The following is a 23,053-nucleotide window of genomic DNA, read 5'->3' as shown; positions in this document are numbered from 1 at the left end:
GGACAGTTGTGCTTTTTTAAACTTAAAATCTTTTAAAAATGATACTACATTTTATTTTTATTGGGTGACTAAAAAAATCCAGGAGGTGGGGCATTTCACACTTGGAATTTCTGGCCTATCAATTATTCTCCTTCAACTGATCCAGACATTTTACTTCCATGCTGTCCTTCTAGTCTAAGCCACTGCCATCTCCCACTCGGGCCACTTTTACAGCCCCCCTGCCCACTTTGCTTCCCTTCAGTCCACTATAAGCATGGTGGCCAGGGCAACCTGGCAGAATAAGCAAGATCAAGTCCTCCCCCTGCTGAAAGGCCTCCCAAGGCTTCATGTCTCACAGAGGCTGCTGGGGGAGCTGCCCTGACCCTGTCTCTCTGCCTCCTCTCTTACTACTTTTCACCCACTCGTTCACTCACGTCTCTCCTGCTGGCCTGAACCCTTTGCTAAGTATCTCAGGGTCTATGCATTCATTGTTTGCTCACTCTCTCTAGAATGTTCTTCCCCAGTTATCTACATGGTTCGCTCTCTTACCTCCTCAGGTCCCTGCTGACAGGTTCCCTTCTCACTAAAGCTTTCCCCAGTTTCCCTTTTCAAATGGGGACCCCAGCTCTGGCTCCCTGTGGTCCTCATCCTGCTTTCTATTCCTCCATAGCACTTCTCATATACTATGTATTTTTTCCGACGCATTTTGCCTGTCTCTCCTCAGAGAATGTGGCTTCTCTGAGGTCTACCTGCCACATGCTCTCACAGAACAGTGCCTGGCACATAATTGGTGACTAAAAATAGGAGTTGAGTGAGTCTGTGGGTGGCCTCAGGGTCGTGGTCGGGAGAGGAACACCCTCTGGGTTTCCCTTGAACCAGAGGTGGAGCCTAGAAGCCCACAGAGGCAGTCTCTTTCACTTGTACAGTGTATTTCAAAGACTTGTATTAGTTGCCAAGCATTAAAAAATTGGCGACTTCGCATAAAATTCAGATAGCTGGCATCATCTGAAAAGCATGGGTAGATCAGAGGTGTCTCTCTCCCTGTGAAAGCAATGAGTGAAGCTGAGCAGTAGCCACCCACGGAGCCCTTTGATGGGACACCCCCCCACCCTGCTTCTCTCATTTATGCAGCCTCTGCTCCATGGCTGAGTCTGGGGAGGCAGAGGTGGGGGGAGCCTGGGTGATGAAGTAGGGGCGCGCACCAGCGCAAGTCCCAGGTGTTGCTTTACCAATGAGGGAAAAGTGTCCCTGGCCTTTAGCTGCCCAGACTCCCACTGGCTGCTACTCTCAGCTTCTTGGTCCCTCTAATCTTCAAGCTGCAGAGCCCCCTTGTCATATCCTAGCTCCTTGGCAATGGCAGCCTGAAAGGTAGGTGGTCAAGAATGGATGGAAGAAGCTGCGAAGAAGCTTAAAAGAGAAAGAAAAACATATCTGTTGGTAACATGCACAGGATTTTCGTTAGTAGGTTTAGAAATAACAGAAGACTTGTCAATTAGTTCATTATCTATAAATATTTCTCTTTTACCTGTTATGCTTGTAACATTAAGAAGATACAGAACCCATCTGAAGAAGAGCCTATTAACACATACAAGGTACTCGGTCCCTTACCTTTAAGTTTCTTCAAAATTTAAAAAAAGCACACATCCCTCCAATCACACACACTAAAGAGTTGATTTACCTTGAGATACAAAGACCTCAAATTATGAGTAACATAAATTTCTGTAATTGATTTATTCTCTCAGGTTATTCAGTGTAACACTTGAAAAAGGATTAATTAGACTGACATGCATAATGACACATACCCATTTAAAAAACTCTAATAATGTGTTGAGCTACTTGAACCTTTGGTTTCATTCTGCAAAGAAGTTATTGTTTCATGCTACTAAGCCTATTTGTTTCCTATAGTAGATGCTGAAAGTATATTTTCCAGACTAATTGTTGGGCCACTGTTTATTTGCAGGTGAGAGAGACCTCAGCCAGTCAACAAGTTTGCTGAGAATCAATTATGTAACAATCATTGGGCCAGGCTGTCTTAGTCAGTTTGAGCTGCTATAATAAATTACTATAGACTGGGTACATAAACAACAAATATTTATTTCTCATAGCCTGGGAAGTCTGAGATCGGGGTGCCTTGTGATTTGGTTCCTGGTGAGAACACTCTTCCTGGTTATGACTTCATATGGCCTTTCTTTGTTGAGTGCAGGCAGAAAAATGGGGAGAGATCTCCTATCTGATCCTCTCTTTTTTTTTAAGGACACTAATCCCATCATGAGGGCCCCACCTTCATGACCTCATGTAACCCCAATTACCTCCCAAAGGCCCTGCTTCCAAATACCATAACACTGGGGGTAGTGATTCAACATATGAATTTTGTGGGGAGACAATATGGGGAAGCAAAGATAAATGAGGCAATGAGAACTTTGGGACGCACAGTTCATACAGAGATGAGCATATAAACAAAAATAGCACTTAGAAAACAAGAAATGTCTACACGCAAAATGCCCTGGAAAATTGTGGTAGGGGATGACAGCTCTTGATGAACAAAGGGGCTAGAGAGGGATGTCACATTTGGAAGCGGTGTCCATCTGACAGCAGCGGTAGTGGCCGCTGCTCCCTTGGCCTTCTTCGCCGATGCTGTTGGAGAGTCCTGCTCCCATTTTTGCTGTCACACTTGGCCTCACTGGCCAGTCTTCTTGGTTCCCCAGAGTCAAGGAAGGAGGGTACATTGGGGTGCCTGACCCAGTAAGACAGCCAAGCTCATTCCTTCAAGTTATAGTCCAGCACATGTACAGAGGGTGCTCTCCCCGGTCACCTTCAGGGCACTGGCAGTCTTGTGAGTGTGTCTGATGGAGGAATGCCGGGCTGAAGGTGACACTCCCACCTCCACTGGGTGGAAGCCATAACTCAGCATGAACAAGCCCCAGGGTTCTCTCCCTGGCCCAGCCCAGTCTCGGCATGCATGCGTCAAGGGTTGAATCTAAAGAGATAAGTGAATGACTGAATTTGGGAGTATGGAAGGCAGGAATGCTTCACTTCAAGTCATCAAATTGAAGTGGTGCCTTTATGTGAAGGGCCTGAGGTGAATGACAGAAATAGCTCCTGGAAATTTGTCTTGCTGCAAACTTGAGTTGATGGAAAAAGGCAAGGGCGATTACCCATGTTTGTCTCTTTGTACACCTGGTGGTGCCAGGATATAAGTAACCATCCACTTTCCCCTATTTCTTCAGGAAACCCTGAAATCCTTTAACAAACAGGAAGCCTGCTGACGCTTCCTGGTGTCCAGGAGTTGCCTGGGGCGTGCGTGTAAATTAGGCCCAGACATCATCCTCTCTTTCTTGTGAAACAATCTCATTTCTGCTGAATTCGAGGTCACATCAAACCCTAAGAGCTAAAGACCCTCACCATTCTAATATACCTGATGACTGTCAATGCTTTCAAAAAGAGCTTTTCTCTTAAAGAAGTTTTGTCAATCACAATGGCCCTTTAAATGAGTCACTGAATTCCAGTTTCCACATCTGCAGCAGGAGGGGAGAGAATAAGATCGTCTCGAAGGTCCCCACCAAGTAAAGAGAAGAATACTAGCATCAACTCAGACGACTCCTACACACATTGGATCCTGTAGAAAGTAAATTGAAAGGAAATGGGAAGGAGAGACAGCACGTATTGAATTTCTCATTAGCCCCACTGCCTGGTTCTCATTAGTGAGCCTTCTGGGTTATGGGCACAAGGGCCAGGACTTATTTTCATGGCTGACTAGCACATGTGAAATGTAGGCTATTTTTAATCCATATTATATGAGCTCCACACTGTACTATCTTATGAAGTAATGGGCAATGCTCTAGGAAAAGCCCACCAGAATGACGGGCTAATCCTTGAGGGAGAAAATATTGCTGTTCTGCATAAGCTTTTGCTCTCTGCTTAATTAATCTCTAAAACTTTCAGGCCTTAATGAGAATAATTAGAGTTGACAATACCGAGCTTAATGCACAACTACAGACAACAAGAATCGTGTTCAGTTCCTAAGCCTCCCAGAGCTTGCTGAAAGACAAGCTAATGTTATTTACAGCAGCCCCAGTTAGAGGTGGGACGAAGGCTCCAACTCGAAATGTGCCTAGAGCTCCCTGAGGAAAATTTCTCCAAGGAGCAGGGTACTATAGCCCCCCTTTGTGGATTTCACTCCATAACAAACCGTGGTCTAGACAGGACCTGGCTAGAAATTCCCTTATTACTACCCCAGCCAGACTGCATTTATCATCACCTTGAATGTAATGCTCGTGCGAAACCTCCAGACCTCTCCTGTTCAAATAATGAATCGAGGGAGCCAGAGCACCGCGGAGCACTTACTGCGCTCCAGTCAGTGTTGGCCAGCTTCTGGAAATACCTCATTTTCCAGAAAAACATTCATTTGTCAACAGAGGGATAATGCTAAAACCTTAAAGACAAATCAGACAGAAGACAAGAAGAGGTGGCCGCTTTGGCTCAGTGCAGTGTCTCTGATTTGTTAGCCTCGTGCCACCCTTGGTCTTCTCCAAGTAAAGGCCTACATCTCCTTTGTAGCCGTACAGGTTCCCCACCCCAGGTGGAGGTGCTAGAAGCATTCCTCTGGTGCTGCAGGGGGGACGGGGTGTGTTTGTTTGCCCCGTGGGAGCCCCTCACAGAGCGATGGAACAACCAGACAGGCTCTCCGTCTTCCTGCGGTGAAGCTGTTGGAACCCGGCACACAGACTTGGTGAGATGACGTCTGGGCCCCTAGGAGCGAGGACGGATTTCTGCACATTCCGTCGGTGGTAATTAAAACAGGAGGTGTGAAAGTGGTGAGCTTCCTAAACTATCCTCCAGGTTTACAAGAAGAGTAATAATGTCCATTTGGAGACAGTTCTTTCTAAATTGAAAAACAATGCAAAAGCAAAATGACTGCCCAGTGCTTCTCAGTTTTAAAAGACTTCAGAATTCTTGCAGGTCTAAGGAGATTCAAGCAAAGGGATGCAGCATGTTATTAGAAAGCCAACACGTGACCCTTTAAAAATAAAAATTAACACACACACACACACGCACACGCACCACCAGTGTAAGGACAGGAACTTTGCCCCCATAAATGGTACTAGCCCTGAGACTTTGTTTTTAATTTTCAATCAAGGATGTAAAACAGACTTCAAAGGGCATTTAAGTTGACAGTTTTATTTTCTCCTTGAGGAAGAGGAAAGATGAATAAGCGTAAAGCCAGATCATTCTCAAAATAATTGCAGCCCTGACATATCTAAATGAGTTTGTAAAAGAAAATATAGTGGCAATTGATCTTATTAATTAGAGATGTACCAGGATTGTAATATCCACTTATCCACAGACTGCCTGCAGCTACAAAAATAAAATAAAATGAAATAAAATAAAATAAAATAAAACCACTTTCTCCTGGGGAACACAATTTCTTCCCCCCCTGCCGTAGAAAGTCAGTGGGAAAGAACCCCTCTTGTTATCCTTTTCTCTTCTGCAGTGGGAAACAGCTTTTAGAGAGCCCAGGATTTACACTGGGTTAACGATGCCATGTATAGTGCAGCAGCTTGTCACAACTGATTGAACATGTAATCTGACAAACAAACAAACAACAATGTGCTACAAGAAAATGGGAGGGTGTTTTTTTCAGCCTGTGTGTGTCATTTACCTGTGAAGGATGGCAGCGGGAGCCCGTGGCAGGCGGGCCCAACTCCATCAATTGCTCATTCTGTCTCCATACCCCTGGAATCCTATTTCTAATAACAATCGCTTAGCATATGGAATAGGCTCGAATGGGACAGCCTGGTGATAAAATGCTGAGTGAAAATTATCTCCGAATGTGGCCCAGCCCTGAACTATTGCAGGTGAAGCTCCAGGTTGGCTGGATTTAAAGTTTATATAAACTTTCACTCTATTATTGTAGAAGAGAGAGAATGGGAGAGAGAAAGGAAGAGGAGAGGAAAGACAGGAGGAAGGGAAGAGATGGACAAATAATGTATTAATTGACCCTGGCCAATGTGGTTCAGTTGGTTGGAGCGTCATCTAACCGAAAGGTGGTGGGTTCATTCCAGGTCAGGGCACATACCTGAGCTGGGGGTTCAGTTCCTGCTATGGATGTGTGTAATACTAGGTTCCAGAGCATGAGATCCCCAGGCAAGGTATGTGCAATCCCTGGTCCTGGCACGTTAGGTAAGCAGCCAATCGATGCTTCTCTCTTGCCCTTCCTCTCCTAAAAACAATGAAAAAGAGTGTCCTCAAGTGAGGATTAAAAGAAAGAATAACGAATTAATTGTTTAGTGCTGAAAGGAGTACCTGATGCTACTCCAGTGATGTCAGTGTGTGTGGGGGGGCAGGGGGTGGAGGGCAGATGTGGGCAGGGGAATCAACATGGAAAGGCAGGCACAATTGTGCCTACAGTTGTAAGGTGAGTGAGCGCTCAAACCCAGTGTTGAGTAGGTCTCCAAGGTGGGCACCTTGGCAAGGACCTGAATCTGCCCCTTAAGGAAAGGCTGTCTCTAATTTGTGCTAAGGTACTGTGGGGGTCAGATGTGGTCTCTCAGGGAGAAGAATGGTGCCATTCGAAAACAAAGCAGGACAATAGGTTTGAAACCAAAAGTGACCCACGTTGCCCTTTATCTTCCAACCTGTCTAGAACAGAAAAACTCATGGCTCCAGACACATACTGGTATCACCCATGCAAAGTAAAATACACAAATTACTAACTAACAAAAAGACACAAACCTTTCAGAACACTCATATTACAACGGCTGTGAATTGACTTCATTGGAATAACAAGATTCAACTTATTGCAAAGTTCTGAATAATTTAAAGGAAGGCCTGACAGCTTCCACTGGCTATAAGGTGGCGGCAGATGCAAGAGATGCTGTGTGGGCACCAGGGAAGGCCCTGGAAAAATACAGGCCCTGAGAGCAAGGCTCCAGTTCTGCCTGGAGTGGTCGGCAGGCCCCAGTCGGGGGAAGAAAAAGAATGCTCCCAACAGATCAAAGCCCTGAGTCTCTTAAAATGGAAATGAACATTTTAAAAAAGGCCTTTCTCAAGGGAGAAATATGTAGTAAATCAGAGCTTTTGAAAGACGACTGGGGCCTGTGCTGGTTTTTGAATAACTTGCCATTTAATAAATGTTCTATTTTTTGACCCTTTAGGGAAATATACAACCCCATCTGAAACTTACAGGCCAAAATAATTTAACTTTTTTAAAAAATCTCAGTTTTACAAGGTTTTTGATGAAGACAAATAATCTGGAAGCTTTCCTTTTACAACTTCATGATAAGGCCAGGTCATTTAACAAGAGAGCAATGGTCTTCTGTGCACACCACTTCTCCTTGGTCAGTTTTTGCAAGTTAAGTCCAGCAGCCGAGGTTTCAGGATCCACGATGAGAAGCCAGTGCATAAAATGTTGAAGAACTATTTTGGGATGTCATCTGTAAGACCTTGATGATAATGTAAAGTACTGATATGTTCATTGTATATTAACTCTTCTAAAATGTGCATGTGTACACACGTAGAGAATTAGAAGCCAGAGACTATAGTATTTCATTCATCCCCTGTGCTGGTGAAAAAAGGAAAGTACTTAATATATGTTAGACTTCAGTTTTCGAGTGTTTTATTCATCTTTCCTAATCCCCCTTGTCCAGGGTACACAGTCTATCCACAACATATGCTTTTTTTTTTTTTTAAAGATTTTATTTATTTATTTTTAGAGAGAAGAGAAAGGAGGGAGAAAGAGAGGAAGAGAAACATTGATGTGTGAGAGATACATCGATCAGTTGCCTCTCGATCAGTTGCCTATCACATGCCCCTAACTGGGGACCCAGACTGCAACCAGGCATTTGCTCGGACCGGAAATTGAACAGGAGACCTTTCAGTTCTCAGGCCGGGCACTCAGTCCACTGAACTGCACCAGCCAGGGTATGTCCACAGTATATTCTTATCCACAGTCTTGTAAAATCTGACCTGTTCTTGACTATCCTTGGACTGGGCATAGTTGACCTGGAAAAATAGCATCCTTCCCACCAGAGCCTTGAATTGCTAAAAGTCATGCAGCTTCCTTTTACTTTTCTTTGGGAGATAGAGTCTTATTTTCATGAGTAAGTGCAGCACCTGCTGCAAGCAGATACCTTTTATTTACTCACATCACTACATCACATCTTTCTGCTGACTCTTGAGAGCAACTGTTTCCACAGCATCCAGCTGGCATTCCCACTAAACCGATTCTGACTCTAGGGCCGAGAGAACTCAGGATCTGAGGAATGACTAAAAGACCACATGGAGTTCAGTTTTTCATGTTTTCTTTGAGCGTGGGCCAGCAAAGACCGTGGCCTCACATAATTTTTCTGCTGGGTGTGGAATAGTGCCATAGAAAGATGATTCATGAGAAGAAATTGTCAAGTTTCTGCCTGGAACTGAATGGAAAAAAAACTTGGTTGAAAAAATCCCAGTCATGCACACAAAAGACACATAGAACTAAATTTATATCTTTAGCTTTGGGAATCTACATTCATTACTTCTCTTACTTGACTTGGAAATGGGTAAAAATCTGGCCACAAAGCTCTTGTTGGGTTATAAATAAGATTTTCGATTATGCATGAGAGTCTGAAACATGATAGTAGCTAATATTTGCTTTGTGTTCCTCAGTTCATAAAGTGTTTTTCCTATATATTTAAACTTCATATTAGTCCTTAATGTAGGTATTTTTCCTTTGCTATTATTAACTGATGAGAAAATTAAACCTTTATGAGAGGTCACATAGGCAGTACCTGTATAAGCAATTTAACCCTAGCCCTCTGCATCCTGGACCCTTTGTTTCAGCCACAGGGTGACTTGTTACAATCCTACACCAATTTGCCAACACCACTGGGTGTCTACAATTCCATTCAATTCAATTCAATTCTGACACTATCTAGAATTTACATCAGATCCCACAAGTTCAAGGGCAAGCTTCCCAGCAAGACTACCCTTCCTTCAAATATCAGTCACAGGTGGGGTCCCAGGCTACCCATATTTCTGTCCAACTTGGCTACAAATGCGGGGTTTCCCACACCTCCTTTGGTTTGAGAATTCACTAGTATGACTCATAGGACTCAGGAAAGTGTTGTACTTACAATGACCATTTTATTGTAAAAGATACAAATGAACATCCAGATGAAAAACACATAGGGCAGGGTCTTGGGAAAGGGAGGGTGACTCAGGTCCCATGCCCTTTACACTTGGAATCCAGGCATACCCATTCCCTTTCCACTGATGTGTTCATAAATCAGGAAGCTCTCTGAGACTCCTTGCGCGCACGCTCTCTCTCTATTTAAATCAAGGTTTCATTGTGTAGGCATAATTGATTGAATCATTGGTTATATGACTGAACTCAATCTCCAGTCCCTCTTTCCTCCTCAGGGGTCAGAGGGTAGGACTGCAATTCCAATCCTCTAACCCTGTGGTTAGTTTTTCTGGCCATCAGCCCTCTACCCCCAACCTGAAGCTATAATGAGTCACCTGTCACCTCACTAGCATAAACTCAGGTGCGGTAGAACCATGCTGGCTATGAATAACAAAAGACACTCAGATCACCCAGGACCTTCCACGGGCTTTTGAAGCTCTGTGCCAGAAACTGGGGACAAAGAGTAGTTATATTTTTTGTTACAACACAGCGGTCTACAAGTAGGTAGGATTCAGCTAGGGCTACTCAACATCTCCCCCAAAGCCCAAAGATACAAGCTGCCGCAATCTCAAGAGGTGGGTCTATTTCTCTCCCTTAAATGAGGGCTGTCTGTGAGACTTGCTATGACTAACAGAATGCAGAGAAAGTTACATTCTACAACTTCTGAGCCCAAGCCTTGAGACAACTGATAACTCCCACTTTTTCTTTCTTAGAACACTCACTTTGGAAGTCAGTGACCATGCTTTCAGTAAGCTCAGGTGAGTTATTTGCATGAACAAAGAGACTATACTGTGAGAGACTTTGGAGGCTCAGAGGTGATCTTGGGTGCTCCTGCTCCTGCCAATCTCTTGGCCAAATGAAGCCATGTCAGGTATCCCAGCTGTAGCAGCTGGAGAGGAAGGACCTCCCAGATGATCCAAGTCAACTTACAGCATTGTGAAAAATCATACATTTTTGTAGTTATAAGCCATTATATTAGGGCAGTTTGTTACACAGTAGCAGATAACTGAAACATGGACCCATTGAAATCCTTCTGATAGTTTAGTATCTTGGCAATAAAACCTCACAAAACTTCCCTCCCAGAAGCATCTCAGTTGTGCAGAATTCTGTTATGTAGAGAAGAATGTAAAAGTGAGGCCAATGTAAAACAAAACATATTAGGGAATCATGTCCTATATTTCAGTTATAATATTGAGCCTGATGAATTTTGGTCATACTTTCACCAGGGTTCCTTCGATCTGTCTTCCCATCACTGCCTTCCATGCGCTTTTCTGTGTCCTTCCTGGTCGTTCCCTTGGCAAGCCCAAAACAAGCAGAGCTAGAAATGAATGAAACTTCCTCCTAAATATCCATGCAAGGACTCACTTATCTAAGTAGGTTTCATTACTCATTATTAGCACCATTTTCAATGCCTACATTTTCTAGAATCTGAAACCAAAGACTTCCCAAAGCAGAGGTATTTTAAAAAGGAATACATACATATATATATATATATTCTAACAAGTTCAAGAGGAGAGAACTCAGTTGGCAGGGCATATCTGCTCCATGCAGTCACCGAGGGACCCAGTTCCTTCCATTATGCTGCTGTGCCATCTCCTAGGGCATGGGTCAAGGCTGGGTTCCTGAAGGATGGCAAAAGTCACGTGGGAGTTTGGGTGCAATATCTTAAACTGAGGTCTGGAAATGATCCCCAGCACTTTCATTTTCCACTGAGAATTTTGTCGTGTGACCTCACCTGGTCGTCACCAGCTGGGTAGCCATGTGCTCAGGGGCCATTTCACGGCTGTGGAAGCCACACACTCAGCTGCTACACTTCTATAGGAGAAGGAAGAATGGGTTTTGGTAAATAATTAGAAATGTGTGTCACAGATGTCTTGCAGTATTTGAAGACAATCTCAAAAGAAGTGGTGTTAAAAAGAATTGAGCAATAGCACCATCACTGTAATAATTAGATTGACTACCAACAAAGCTAATACTTTTAAGGGACTATAATCTGCTTTTGTATGTATAAAGTCTGAAATATTTGTTTTAAAAGCTCATTAAATTATTTCTACTCATACCTAATATTCTGCCCTTTTCATTACCTCTATCTTCTCCTGAGAGCCAAGAGTGGCAACAACTCAACAGCTTCTGGTCCCAAATTGCTGTGGAATAATTGGCACACAGCAATTCTCCTTCTGCCTGCGAGTTACTTCAGAACAACTTCTCAAACACCTATGCACAGCCCTTGCCTCATTTTCTTGACTTTTAACAGCCCTTTTCCACCCTTGTATTTTCACTGGTGTTAACGTGTGAGGGAGAGCATGCACCTCATCTTCTTATTTTCTGTCAGTTATGAATTGCCACGTATCAAATGGACATATTTGATTCAGTAGCATACATTTAAATGTTTAAAATATGAGAAGTGTTCAAGAGATGCCATTTCACTTAGTAGTCAGTGCTAACATCATTTTTGAAATGCTCCCCATTTTCATGATGTAGCCAAAGCTTTATTTATCATCAGATCTGCATTTTATGATGTATTTTTGAGCCAGCCAAACTCACTAACAGCAAGCTCATTTAATGCAAAGTACATTTAAATGTGGCTGTTTTAAAATGGACCACCCTGTTTAAATGATCCTCTGAATGTAATTAGGAAAAGCTTGAGTTCCAATGATAAGGGAAAAAAAGGCAAAGTAAATGATTTTCCTCTCCCTGGGTGATTGCTGATCATGCACCAATAAAACCGCTTATCAAGAAATGAATTATTTTTAATGTAACTTTCCCACAAACAGTTTAACAGGATGCAGTTTAGGAATGACACACCACATTCAAAGACAGATCCAAAGTGAACAAATCATTGTTTCTGGCTTCCAGCATCCCTTGTCTCTTCAGACAAGAGGAGAAAAGAGAGAAGAGAAAGAAAGAAAGAAAGAAAGAAAGAAAGAAAGAAAGAAAGAAAGAAAGAAAGAAAGAAAGAAAGGAAGGAAGGAAGGAAGGAAGGAAGGAAGGAAGGAAGGAAGGAAGGAAGTTATGAGACAGTCTATACTTTAATTTTGACATAGTCAGGAGCATCTTGTCATCTCATGAGTGAACTAAGATTCTGTCTCATAACTCCACTTCCATCCCAGCCGCAATGACTGATGGTAATGTGATTTGGGAGCTATTCACATAAAAGTTACCATCCAAATAGGATCTGGTAGTATTAGCATGCTTGTCAAATCTCTCAACCCAGACACAACGAAGAATCTTACAGAGCTGCCACTTTCCAAGTCCTGGTGGATCCAAGCTTGGCGCCAACCATTAAAAATAAAAGCCTGTTAAACTTTCAGGACAGGCTTGCACATTTTTGGGAGCCGCCAAGATTTAAAGAGTTGAGCCAGTTCAACGGTGATATCACTAGACCAGCGTCGCCTAGGCAATGAAAGTAGTTGCCATGGAAACCCCAATGCTGTGCCCATCAACAGCTTTACAATTTTGACAGTTCAGAAAGTGATTATTTAGGAATTTCAATTAGAGTAGAAATATACATATTTAGGTGAACAAAATGCTTAAAAAGTCTATGAGAAAATAATTTAGATTTTTTGAATTAGAAGGCAGACCCCCTAAATATATTCTTAGTATGGAAATGATTTTGGGGAATAATGTAAAGAGGAGATACGTTAATGTTCTTTTGTCCCCTTTTCTTCCTTGGAAAGAAAATAGGCACCAAGAATAAGTTGTGAAAAATGATCAGTGGATTTTTTTAAAACAGGGTAGCCACAATATGCCATGCTTGTTAAGTCAGAACTCATATATACTATTTAGAAAAACTTTTAGAATTGTTTTAATCTGCAACTCCTCCTATTTGTACCATTCTGGTGGGGTCTTCTTTTTACAACTCTGCCGTCAGAGTTAGAAGTCTTATTTCCTCTTTGTGAGAAGAGAATCTGAGGCTCCTGAGGATGGGAGACGGGCCCCAGGCAGGGGAGTGTGTGAGACTCCAAATCTGGATCACACGTCAGGATGGCACTGGGCTCCGGGCTCTCTCAACTCATGGAGGGCAGCTGCCCAGATGACAGCGGTGACCTCCACACATCCTTCTGACAGAAGGTCAGGCCCCATTGCAAAACAAAACACAAAGCCATTTAAGGACAAAACTCAAATCTAGAACAAAACTCACATCTATAACAAAAGAAAAAGTTGCTGTTATTAGAGATACCCAATGTTAATAACAATAATCTGTACTGGTTAATACTACCATTGATACTAATAACAAAATAACTACTAAAAGCAGCTATGCTAGTTATTCTTGGTTAGTTTCCTCCTTCAGATCCATGTTCTGTGGCCCCAGGGTCTGACCTCAGGGACTGCATCCCCTGAACATGCCCTCTGCTCTGGCTGGCTTGGGAGAGGGAGACGTAGGCAGGAGATCGGACTGGGACAGAGAGAAAGGTCGGTGTGTTCCTTTCCTCAGTCCTGCTTCCCCTCTTCCACAGCTCCAGCCTCAGGCTGTTGATATCCTTGGTCATTTCTCTCTCGCCCATTGACTCCCAAAACCTGCCATCACCTCTGTAAATAGTACCAATTTTCAATAACTCTTCTGTTAAACTTTTTGTACCATCTGTGTCCTGCACAGACCTGTTAAAATAGCAAGCTTTTGCATAAATGCTTGCTCTATCTTTGCCATTATTCTAAGCTTTATGGATACTAACTAATCTTTGCAATAACCCTCTGAAGTAGGTGCTATTACTATACCTATTTTACGAATGAGAGATGAGGTAAAACTCTTGAAATGCTTTTCACATCTATTATTCCCTGTATCCTTGTGAATCCCCTGTGGGTTTGGGGTCGGAAACTGTGATACAAGAGAGGAAAGTTGAGAGAGAAGTCAAGGGCTCAGCTACTCAAGGGCACCCTTGCCTCCTGGCCCAGTGGATTTTCTCTCTTTACCCTTTCTGCCGCTTACCTCTGATTTTTGCCAGTGGGAGGTGTGGGATTCAATGGTATGGTTTTAATCCTCACATCTAGCTTTTTGCCAGAAGCTCTCAGGTGGAGGAGGGGAGAGTAAAGGTTTACTGCTTCCGATGGCAGACAGAAGAAGCGCCTCCTGGCCTCTTTTGGCTTATGGGTCCTCACTCAGGTTGTATTTAGAGTACAGTACATGTGAAGGGTGTTCAGTCCTGGCCTGGTGATGTTGGGTGCCCTGTAAGGTTTTGATCAGGAGCTAGAACTACTTTGGGGTGAAGGGAATGGGGAAAGGAGTTGGGAGGTTCTACATGAAAACCTGCTAAAAGGTTTTAGAAGTTCCCACACCCAGAACAAGGCCTCTTTCCTCACCAGCCCACCAATTACATCTTCTTGCCTCACCCCCACCTCCTGAACGTCAAGGAGGCCCATTGCCCTTTTGGGAAATTTCCTTCTGTTTCTTTCTCAAGGTTTTCTCATTGTTCATTTTAATTAGATGTCACCTTCTATGAGAAGTGAAGAAGACAGAGAAACACACTTGTAAGGTGTGACTTGTCCTGGGGCCCTTGTTCCCTGTGGGTGGTCCTGGACCCTTTAATTAGTAATAACAGGGACATACTGCACAACTGCTAAGGGTCAGCTACTATCTTGAGCATTGAAACAGAGAACTGAAACAAACCAACCAACACTCAAACTTCCTAACCTGGAAAGATCATGAAGGCAAACAGGCATCTCATGCACTATTGGTCTCTCAGAGCCTGGCCAGGTCCCTCTCATAGAGAAAGTGCTTAATAGATACTTAATAAATCAATGAATGAGTCAATGAATACATCTTTTATTCCCAGATAAATGCACACCTGTGGACAGATATAGTTACTGACAAGGTACTGAATAGGAAAAACTTGAGACAGGGGTCTCCTGCCTGCTCTGGTGGAGTTCCTCCTGTCTGCCCAGGAGAGGCAGAGGCTGGCACTGTCTGGGAGCTACCCGCCTAGGTCAGGATTCCTCTGCCCTCTTTCAGAATCAAGGGTGCGGGGCAGAAGGGGGATAGCCCGCCTCTGAAGCTGAGACAGCCTGGGGCAGGCAGCAGCTTTAGCAGTTAGTCATCAAACTGTGTTCAAGGTCAATCCACAACTTGCAGCTAAGAGCTCAGCCCTCCACTTCTGCTAATAGTCTCATTTCTCCAGTGATGAGGTCACATTTAGCAACCTTGTTTCATGGCCAAAAGCACTCTGGGCATGCTTATTGATTTTAGAGGGAGAGGAACATGATGTAAGGGAGAAACATTGATTGTTTGTCTCCCATATGTGCCCTGCCTGGGGACCAAACCACAACCCAAGCATGTGCCCTGGAATTGAACCCAGGACCTTCCAGTTTACGGGAGGATGCTCCAACCAACTGAGGCACACTGGCCAGGGCTGCCTCATTCGTCTTAAAGATGGTAACAGAAAACAAGAGACTGCATATCTCTGAAGCCCTGCCTTGCATGGGGATGACTTCAGCAGAACACTGTACACTGATCAGGTCTCACCCAGGGCTGATTGAGGTCCAGGAGGTATGGGAGCCTTGGGGTAGATGCAGACCACAGCCCTGATTTTAAAGCTCAAGCCTGTGTGAAGGGCTGGAGGGTCTCTTCCTCCATAGAGAGGGGTTATATTGACCCAAGGAAATCCTGGCAAGGGAATGGAATAGATCAACCCTACTTTATTTTTCTTGCTTCAGCAAAAAGACTGGCATCTAGAGCTTCCCCTTGGTCTAGGAGAGGAAGTTGAAAAATGCATATTTGGTAAGAAAAACATAACATTACTTTTGTAATTCATGCTGATCACAGATCTCAAAACTACTCATACTTCTGTCGTCAGACTCTGTAATCCTAACATCGGTGCTCTCGTGCATGTTTCTATTTTAAACTCAGGAGGGAAGAAAGGATCAATTAATCTTTATTTTTAAGCAATTTTGCAGTTTTTGAACTTAAACAGCTATAAGACTTTTGGATAAAAATACTCTGACGTTTGCTGCTTTGAAACAAATTGCTGACGTTATTTAAAACATCCATGCCATTCAAATATTTACAATTAAATAATGCATCGCATTGTAACCTTCATTCCAAAGTACCTTCCTATTCTGGTTCATGGTTACCTGACAGCTCCCGTGATGTAGTTCAGCAAAGGTACCAACCCTATCACTTTGAAACAGAGACCAGTCACAGACCCAGAGCCACCAGCCTCTCTCGAGGTGAATGGAGTGCAGTTTGAATCAGAATCTGTCTGACTCCAAAGTGTGTGCTCTTTAATTGAACTGCTGCATTGAAATTTTAGTTTCCTTTAGGAACATCTGGTAAACCTCATTCTTTATTTAGTGTCATTATAATTCCATTCAAATAGCATTCTTTCTGCCACTGCCAGGAAGCAGGCCCCGTGTTGGGTCAGGGCATATGGAGATGAGTAGCTCACAGTCTACTCAAGAAAACAGGCAGTCAAAGGAGCATTTAGCAGTAAGGCTTCTCTATTCTTCATCCAATTTAGCTTTGCCGAGAATCTTCAAAACCCATATTAGAAACATCCATGGGAAAACTCACATCATGCACACATGCACACAAACTGTTGCCCTGTAGGGGAAAGTGAGGGTAAGTAAATTTATATGAAGCAGAAAAAAAAAAAAAGAATTTCCTGGGCCTTGTCTAATTAGCTTCATCAAGGTTTGTGGTTCATCTTCAAGAGTGATGCAGCAATGATTCCACTTCTCTGAGGAGGAACTCTGACGTCAGCAAAACCGTTATGGGACTGTTCTGGAATCTCCAAAGCAGTTAATGCAAGAAGGATGGGCACTCAGTGTCCTCTCCCTTTGGTGCTTCAAGGATTTCAGCCAGATTGATTCCAGAGTCTCCCACTTTTCCTTCTACAGCCTCCAACTTAGTTCTTAAGTTGGACCAGCTATAGGGCTGAATTATGTTTTAACTTTATATATTAGAAAATTTAAAATATGTACGTAAGTACAGAGAATGATTACCCCATGCACTCATCATCCTCCACTCAGTTTCAATATTGTACCTATTTAATTTCCCTTCCCCCTCCCCTGTGGCGTTTTTGCTTGTTTGTTGAAGATATCATTTCACTACTAAATACTTGTAGGAGTTAACATTTTAAGCAGCAGTTAGACACAGGGACAGGGACCTGACCCGACGTGTGCTAGGTTCCCTGAGTCCTCGGTCTGGTTGTGCGTAAGCTTTAGGGGTCTTGGTTTCCAGAGACTTTTCCCAGTGGTCCTACTCGCTTAGTTAAACTGCATCTGTTAAATTGGGTGTTGATTTTCACAATTCCTTCTCAGGTGTTCTTATTATGTTTGCTTTGAGGATCTAGTTTGTGCATCTCCGCTTAAGAACAGACCTGAATAGCTTGATTTGCTTTGAGAGAACAAGCACCTTTGAATGAACAAAGAAAAAAAATAGTCAGATATACCTAACTAAAGATCATTGAGCAAAGATAAACACAATTTAAAAACAGAGGGAAATGTCCCATACATTGAGATAAACAGATACTGTTCCTTGTACAGCATGTCCTGAGTTGCTTGCCAACTATTGTTAGCGCCGAATCACAGATTTTTAGTGTGAGAAAGGACTTTAGAGACTGTTTGACCCAACATCTCCATCAGAGGATGCTATTAAGATCCAGAGATCCAGAGATCTGTTACCCTAAGACAATCACTTAATCATATAGCTTGCTCTCTGATGCCAAGGCCTGAGTAGCTAACTGCTCTGTTCAATGCCTCCAAATGCCGATGACAGTATCGAGACCTGAAGAGTGACCTTTCTAAGAGTTTGACAGAGGGTGAACCTCGCCATAACTTTCTTTAATGGCTGCAGTTTTCTTCAAGAAAAACATTTCCTTCATTTGTAACCAATACATAGTTGATTGGCACCACATATACCCTAGATCATAGCAGAGAACTACCTGTAACATAAGGAAACTACCTCTCTCGAGGAAAAGGTCCTCCCAGTGGCATGGTCAGCACAGGGGTAAGGGCAGGCCCGGGAGGAAGCTGGAAGGCCTGGGAAAAAGGCAAGCCTTGCCAGCCACAGCTCCTTCCCCACTGGCGGAAATATAATTCCAGGCAAGTGTCTACCTGACGGTAGGTAAGACACAGCATCTGTAAAGATGAAAGTGTAAAAAGTTCACAGACGTGGGTAGGCACCCACCCGAAAGAAATCACCTTGGCAAGCTCTGCAGCCCTGACTTGCTTCTTGCGCCTCTCAGTTTGTACCATGCCGGCCCATTTTAATCACAGGAACTAGAGGTGGCATCTACACTCAACTTCATTTGGTCACAGAAATGTGGCAGTACCTGGATGTCCCCTAGAGCAGGTGCTATTGATGCAGGAAAGCAAGCCATCCTAAGCCCCTCTATGCATGGGGTACTGGCTGCCACCGTGTGAGAAAAGAGAAAAATAGCTCTCTATAATATGGATTGTTGAACATTATGGGCTACCTCTGAATGAGTTAAATTCTCTTCTGTGACTGACCATAATTCACTACTGCAGTTTCTCTACTGGATAGATATTTTTGAAATTACTAGAAAGGCGGAGATAGGCCCAGCCTGGAATCTGCCATGGAGTTCCTTCCTGAATTAGCACAGGTCCCAAGGGCACAAGGGACACTTTGTGACCTGTTCCAGGGAATACTCCTTACTCTGAAAACCAAGCCTCAAATATTCTCGACTTGCCATCTCCAGGGTAATTAAAAGGAGAGAGTAAATCACACCCTGAAAAACAGCCCTGAGTGCTTAAGTACATGTCAGTCAGCGAGACTGGCATCTACAGAGAATGGAGGGGACCTGGGGTTTGCATTACACACAACACCCCATGAGATCATTAGGACTCTACTTCAAGTCCAGGGCTTTCTGGGTAGCTGCAGCCCCTCCCTTTGGCCCAAGTAAATGCAATCAGATTCAACTGGGAGCAAATTAGGGAGGCAAAATAAAGCACGCTTAACTGAAAACCAGTGAGAAACTCCACTGTCTGCTATTAGAAAAAATTAGAGACCATTTAACAACACGAGACCATTTTGTGTTGGAAATAAAAAGGCCCCGAGTGGAGAGCGCCAGGCCAGAGCTGAGGGCCAGCATCCAGGTGAGATCAAATGTGGATCAAGGGGCTGGCCCTGGACTAAGCGGGGTTCACGTAAGTCCTTATTAGCTGATGAGTGGAGACTGCCCGGCGAACCAGATGTGTGAAAATTGGCCGAGCACCAACTTTCCAAATCCATGACATGTTTTCTCAGTAGACTAGCTTGTATAATTTCCCATGTAAGAGGAAAAATAGCGTTGGCAGCATTTTCCAAAAGACTGGCGCTGTGTCAATTTCAGTCCTTCAAAACTTAGTGTTCTAACGGGGCATCCGTGACTGAAGTCGTGGCCAGCCTTTTTAATAAATAAATAAATAAATGTGTGCACGCGCGCATGCATGCGTGTGTATATGTTTTTTCTTCCCTATTTCCTTTTAGACCCCAGAGTCACACCTCATATATTAAGATCCTAATTTGTTTAACATCAAGGTGCTGAGCATAAAGGCACCACTAAACACTGATGGATAGGGGAGCTACTGGGGAGCAATGAATGGGGTGGGAGGCTGTGCAAAGAGAGAGAAAAGTACACAGATGATTTTCATTTCCTAATAGGCATTCTGCCTGGAAACCTGTATAAAGACCTGAAATATGTATTGCTCTAAGGACTGTGAATGTTTAAAATGTCATCTTAAATTAGTAAGTGTCTTTAAATCTTCGCTCTTCTGTCACGTTTTAGTAATGTTTATTATACACCATAAATCTTATTCCTATTCACATAAATTGAGCCCTTAGTCACAAGGGAGACAAGTACTTCTCACTGATCTAAAATTCTGGAGCGGTGGATGACATCAAATATTATGACTGAAGAAAGAAACTCCAGAGGAAACTGGTTTAGGGAGAAGGAACAACAACTTTTGACCTCCACTGGTGAGAAAGAATTTTAATATCTCTAAAACCCTGCTCAGTGTTTTTAGGGGTTCCAATAAATGGTCATGTTCCTAATAAAAGTTTCAATAAGTCATTTCAGATATGCCTGCATTTCAGATTGATTTCATGAAGTATAGTAATAGTGAAAAAATAGGTTGAATAGTTATAGAAATTTCTTAAGATAGTACTCCCCAAAGAAGCAAATTCTAAAGCTTCAGGGTTATCAGCAGTATGATTTTGGTGGATGCAGTCACAGAGGGTGGAGCGAGAAACGGAACTCGCTTAGAAGAATTCGAGTGGCTGTCCCCGGAGTTCTGGGTTCCAGAGACCAGTGAAACCTGTAAATTTCAGGGCCTGACATACGTTTGGCAGCTTTTTATTTCTCCAAATAAGGACATTTTAAAAAATGTCATTAACCGTTATTTATATACTCTAAACAGTTGACAGCCCTCTACTCAGAGTTTAAAAATTGAGTAAGTTTAGCTTTAGGGAAAACTTACCTCATGGTCCTTTATTTTCTCATTTTATGGTAAAGTGTTCTTGGCAATGGAATGCAAACAATCACTCTGGAACTGCTTTGGGTTTCAGGGTGACCTATGTCCAAACCCAGTGAGATGGATATTTTAGGCAGGGATTGCCCACCCTGTACCTTGGTCACATGAGCTCTGCCCCAAAAGGTGTTAATCTCCTGACAGCTCAGATCCCTGATCAAGAGAATGTGCAGTTTGAATACCTGGGTGTTGGTAACGGTGACCCATCAGCCTCGGTTCTGCCAGGGAGGTCACAGGTGGCCGGCTGGAAATGATGGCTGGCTAAGGTGTTCCGCACTGAGCCAGGTCCTCCCTGACTGCTGGAAAGCCCTTCTGCTTTCAGGTTTGAGCGCCAGAGACACCCCTCCTGTGAATCAGTCCTAACCAATCCCCTTTACCCCCAGGCAGAATGGAACTGTGGTTGGCAAACTTGGCAGAACAATGCAGAAAGCATTTTAAAAATGCAACTTTGGGTCTTGGCTCTGGAAATTCCAATTCAGTGACTCTGGGATGTACTGTAGAAGCCGGACTTTTAAAAAATTAGACTGCCTGGATAGTTCTGAAGCCTGGGTTGCAGACCGCCGTGGATAGTTCGTTCTCTCCTGGGCTCGCCTGGCCCAGAACGGACTTGGTGTCATATCCCTTATAAAACTTAAGGCACGCACTAGATTCCTTTTCTCCCTTGGAAACTGTCCCTGCACCCCACCACCTCGTCTTGCACAACACCAACACACGCACACACCCTGCAAACTGAGAAACTTTAGGCAGGGAAATGACTTACTCATGTTAGCTTCTACAATAGCAAATGTAATGCCTGGCACTCCATAGGGACCCGGTAAATCAATCTCTATGCCCTATATATATGTATGTATGTAAATGGGTCATTTTTAACTCTAAAATTCTGCATGTCTCTGTTGCCACTGATAAGCAGGGAGCAGAAGTAACGGAAAGATTGGACTCACACGGAATGATAAGTGGGGGGCCAGGAGGCCATGATATTGCAAAAAGAACTGAGTGCGAGTGTGGGTTGCACCACTAGAACTAGGGAACGATGAGCCAGACGCTTTAACTTTCTTAGCTCTGAAATTCAATGCAGGCGAACTTAATTTTCCTTCAAAAATTAGAAACTGGCTTACATGTTTCTTAATACTTGAATCAAGGAGTTATACAATTTTAGCAAAGCACAATTCCAGCCTAAAGGGCTGGCCCCTAAACTAACTTTTTATGATTACTTTTTTAAAACAAAAAGGTCTTCGGTTTTTTTTCCCCCTCTGCTTTCCCACTAACACAATCGGCTATCTTGTGACTGATGTTACCAGATGTCACAAAACCAGCTGACAATCTGAAAAAAAGGACAACAATAAAAACACCAGTCAAAAAATTAAAAGTTACAAAACCCATCATTTTTAAAAGATGAGAAATTGTAAGACTTCCCCTAGCATTCAGCGTATATCCAGACTGTAACATGAACATTGCATTCACTGAGTGGAATATTTTCAGTGTAAACTGAAGTTAATATAGATTGGTGTCAACTACCACCTGTCAAATGATGCTGGAAATTCGTGTCACCATGAGAAATGGACCACAAGAAATAAATAACCTCCAAAGTAGTAGTCTACAAATATTGACACACAGGGCCAGGATTCTACATAAGTGATAGAGAACGTGGCACAGATATAAACGTCAGGGCTTGCACATTTATGTATCCTGGGTGATCTGCTTTTCATAAATCTGCTTAGCACTAATGACTAGAATGCATTTTTAATAAATTAATTTTGAATAGATGGTGCTCTGGAGGGAAGTTGGGACTTGCCTTCATGTTATTAATAGTTAAAATGGAAGCATCAATTTAGGATCACATCTGCCACTGTTGTCACAGAGAGTCCAACCAACATGACCCCATGGCAGGTGACCCTGATCACACTGTAGATTTGCGTCGTCCGTAAAACCCTCCAGTGGGTTTTCACAGACATTATCATTTTCGACAAATGACCCGTTATGTTTAGAGTATCTGTTTTAAGCTGTTTATCCGACAGTCGTGACAAAAAAATGGTCTGACCCACGCACCTCCTTTGTGTGTTCCCCACGGCGGCCCTGCAAGGCAGCTGGGGTGGGGGAGCGCTGCCTGGGACGACAGGCTGGAGAGGGTTTAACTAGGACAAAGCGGACCGGGGCTCCATGCCTGCTTTATCCGACTGACCTAAAAAGAACACAGTCTGCATCAGTCCCAGTAGGTTAATCCCTCAGATCCCAAACGCTCAAACATAATGTGTACATGAATATCAACTCTTTTCTAGGTCACCAATGCCTAAAATTGGGTGATGCCAGTGCAAGGAGCAGTAAAAGACTTTATTTGATGGCGCAATTGCTTCCTGCCACCTTTCCTGTACACGAGACCTAATTCCCTGTGGTCAAAAGAATGCAAACTCCCGGGGGGCGAGGCCTTTCCTGTTGTGTTGTCTCTGGAAC

Source organism: Pteronotus mesoamericanus, unplaced genomic scaffold (genome assembly GCF_021234165.1).
Source record: "Pteronotus mesoamericanus isolate MK-2021 breed Mesoamerican mustached bat unplaced genomic scaffold, CSHL_Meso_final scaffold_31, whole genome shotgun sequence".
NCBI classification, from domain to species: Eukaryota; Metazoa; Chordata; class Mammalia; order Chiroptera; family Mormoopidae; genus Pteronotus; species Pteronotus mesoamericanus.
The sequence above is the reverse complement of the archived record's forward strand: the minus strand, read 5'-3'. Positions refer to the sequence as shown.